This window comes from Pinus tabuliformis, chromosome 6, assembly GCF_031772625.1.
Source record: "Pinus tabuliformis cultivar Carrire ecotype Pingquan chromosome 6, CPIR1, whole genome shotgun sequence".
Classification (NCBI taxonomy): domain Eukaryota; kingdom Viridiplantae; phylum Streptophyta; class Pinopsida; order Pinales; family Pinaceae; genus Pinus; species Pinus tabuliformis.
In genome coordinates this window covers 799,480,118-799,484,248 of record NC_142292.1, presented here as the reverse complement: position 1 = coordinate 799,484,248, position 4,131 = coordinate 799,480,118, and positions in this window count along the sequence as shown.

The following is a 4,131-nucleotide window of genomic DNA, read 5'->3' as shown; positions in this document are numbered from 1 at the left end:
GACCAGATTGAGCTACATAAGCAAAAAAGGGAGATGATATACTCCACCTTCACAGGGAAAGCCATTTCTTCCCACCAACTACAAAACCCTCTTAACAATATATCAGCACAGTTCCAGTTGGAGAAGGCATCCTCACATGCCAAAGATACTAGAATCAAGTCCTTAGAGGACTTAGTCATAGAGTTGGGACACGATCCCAAAGATGTAAAGGCCACAGAAAAACTAATAAAAAAGAAAAATGATGACATTGTTGCACTCAAGAAGCAGTTAAAGATACCCCAGCTACATCACCCACAGACACGGGAAGTCCTGGAGGCATAACAAGGACATGAAGAGCTCATGGACTTGGTCCTAAAACTAAATGATCAACTTAAGGAGACAGAGAAGGAGTTGGACACTTTAATTCAATTGAAGCAAAGTGACATGGCCACAACTTCCAGAATTGTCATCCCCATAGTATCAACAGTAGTTCCTTCCACATTGGCAGCATCATTGGCACCTACAGCTCCACCTGCCACAGCACTGCCAATTACAACTGAGCCAGTAAAACAGCAGGTACATCAACTGAGAAAGCAGCAGAACTGGTAAAATCCATGGAGGAGATGTCCATCTAGGCTACAGAGCTCAAAAAGTTAAAGGAGAAAGTGGCAATTTTTGAAACTGACTGTAAACTTTCCCAAATTCAGCAAAGAGAAGAGACACAGAAGACCCAAAGAATGGGTGGGAAAATCAAAGTCCTGAAGAAAGATTTGACACTGCAAAAGCCACTAGGACAGACTAAAGAGATGCTCTGGGCCAACATCATTGACTCTGACAATGATATTTGGCCATCAATCCAAGTTATATTTGAGCAGACAAAATTAGTGAAGATAGCCACTAAAGCTATCCAGAAAGTAAGAGAAGAATTAGGAGACAAACCTGAGGAATCAAATCGACTCATCCACTTCCTAAATAGCAAGAAAAAATATGAGCTCCAAGAGCTTAACATAGAAGATAGGACTGAAGCCATTCTAGAGATTAGAAAGGCTCTTTCCAAAAGAAACCTCATGCACAACTTAAAAGAGAAGTGCCACAACATACAAGTAGTCATTGACAGGTTCATGGCTAAGTTTCAGATTTTAAGGGACAAAGGTCTTTCCAGTCCCATGGTCATCAATGACAAACTCATGACCCAGTTGGACTATGGTGATAGACTCAGGAAATTAGCCAAGGAACAAGCCAGCTCTTCAGCTATTAAATCTTTGCCTACAAGCAAAGTATTATATGATACATTGGAGAACCTGTTTTTCCTAGAACATGAGGTGAAACATTTGTTTCTCACCAAGCCCAATTTTGCAAAATACACAGAGGGAGATGAAATCTATAGAAGAATGGTAAAAATAATGTTGCCTGAAGCAGAATGGTGGGAGAAAATGATAGATTTGCTATGAAAAAGTTTTACATCAGAAAGTTACTACAGTAAATCTTAAGGCAGCTAGGTGAAATAGGTAAAAGGCAGATCAGCAGGGTCAAAGAGTATCAATGAAAGATCAAAGTAAAGAATATTACAGCATAAAAATACCACAACTATCATTCAGCTTAAAAGTTCAAAATTCAACAAAAACAACCAACAACACCACAATAAAAGGGACAACAAGAAGTAGTTCTACATTTTTCTCTATCTTCGTGCATGAAGATATTTTATTCCCTAGATTAAACCTCAAATTGTTATGAGATATTTTTTAATTATTTTTTGTATAAATGCTTTACATTTTGAAGTATGTAGGGTGGATTCCAAGACATTTTCTATAGACTATTCCTCTCAAATCAGAGTTCTATTGTATCAATGATTGGATTGGCTTGCTAGATGAAGGAATAAAGATCAGATATTTTACAGGATTCTTGTGTAAAGCGAAATGCAAATAAGTATTCTCTCATGTTCACTGTTGTTTTCTCTTATGTTTTTTCATAATCTTACTTGTTTCTCTAAAAATTGAAATGTATAACAAGGAATGATATTTCAGAAATTGCTTGAATGCACTCTGTCTTGAATGTTTTACATTCTGAATGTTTTCTCCTAAACTATCTTAGCTAGGGAATTCTTAACTGCTCCTTAGCTTCCGTAGTTTCTTCTCTGGTATATAGCAAAGGATTCATAATTTCCCTTTGTTCATGATCAACCTTTGTTCTTCATTCTGATCCCGGTCCAAGGATTCTTAAGTGCCCTTTCACCCTGGTTAGAATCACTTCACCCATTAGGCCTAAAGATTTGACTTTTGTTTTTCTAGCCTGACATGTGAACATTCCCTTTAATGATCTGGTCCAATTATGCTATCCATTTATTGACTCCATAGCCAAATGGCTTGAAGACCTAGCTCTATCCATCTGCTCCAAAAATTCCACCACCCTACCTTCAATCCAAAATCAAAACCCCATGAACACTAAGAACTAGCCTAAAATCCCATCAAAACAAAGCTAAATTGTAAAGAGAGAGCTCTCTCTGGACTTAGGTTGGCTAGAGCCTAAGCCTAACAGATTGGTTTGTGGTTACCTCGGATGCTTCCTTCTTTTGATAACTTCTAGGGAAAACTTCTGAGTGATAACATAGTGGCGACCATATTGGGGATTCAAACCCTCAATCTTAATAAACCTTTGAGAAAATTTCAAATCTTTATTTCGAGCCTCTTGAAGGGTTTATTAGAAGTTATTTACAAAATTTCTCAAAAAGAAAGTAATTAGAAAATATCGAAATTCTGGCTTCAAGGAGAACTCACTATACTAGGGCTAATCAAGATCCAAACCCTGCCCCAGCAGTGGATAATCCCAGCCTGATTTCGAGAAGATCCAAAAGACAAGAAAGTTCAGTAAGTCCAACACCTTCAATCAAAGCATATTCATGCCCTGATGAGTGGTTGATTCTAGAAGACCTCCCCTTTGATGAGTCATTTGACCTTTCCCTATTTAGAACCACGTCTAAAAGTGCACTTGATGACATAGTTCTAGATCCAAAGTTTATTGTAGATTTCGAAGTCTAGAAGGCAAACCAGTCAATTGATGAGTATATTCTAAATTCCCCTCAGTCATCCATTACTACTGCTAAGATCCCTGAGCTTTTTGAACCAATGTCAACTACCCTTAGTTCACCATTATTCCCTTCCACCTCTAAAGTTCATTCCTCACCTCCATTTATACGTTCACTTCCCTACCAACCTACCATTACCCATCACCTATTACTCTTAGTTCTCCATCAACTATTGTATCATCTCCTGGTGCCCCAACCCCACTTCTTAGCCCTGCCCAACTTAGAGCCATGGCAAATAGATATGCTCCTCTTGTGTTACTTGCCCCACTGGTGCCATGCCACAAGATTACCAAAAACAAAATTGTCCAATTTGATGGCATAGGACCTTATACAACACAGCATCATGTAAACAAAATGACACACTACTTTGAATTGCATGAAATTGATATTGGAGATGTTCGAATGAGACATTTTGCTCAGACTCTAGCTGGTGATGTTAGGAAATGGTTTAGATCGTTACCTGCTAATAGCATAGATAGTTTAGAAATATTTTATCAGCAATTTTTACATATATGGCAAAAGAAAAGGAACCCTCTATAGATCCTTTCAGAATACGAAAACATCAGAAGAGGACCAAATGAAATAGTCCAGGATTATTGTACCAGATTTAACAATATATACAATGCAATACCAGTCAATCTTAGACCCCCACCTGACTTAGCACTGATAAATTTTCCTGATGGGTTTGATACTAATATGGCCTTCCAACTCAGAGAGAGAAATCCTCCAACTTTAGAAGACATGCAAAGTGTAGCAGTTAGCGTAGAAACCAATTTGTTAGCAAAAAGAGCTATGGTTAGGAATGAAAGGAGAGGATCTGTGAAAGATGAAGCCTCACCCTCTGACCTTAAAATTGATGTCCTGGCCAAAAATATGGAAAATCTTATGGATAGGATAGATAATATGGAGAGGAAGACTCTATGGGATAATCAACAGGCACCTCTAGTGAGAAATCCAAACTTTAGAAAGAATCATAATAAAAATACTGGAAAGAATGGACCTAACCAGAATATTAGGCCTCCCTTTCAGGAAAGCTATGCTAAAACATCCCATTCAGATGACCCTGAACA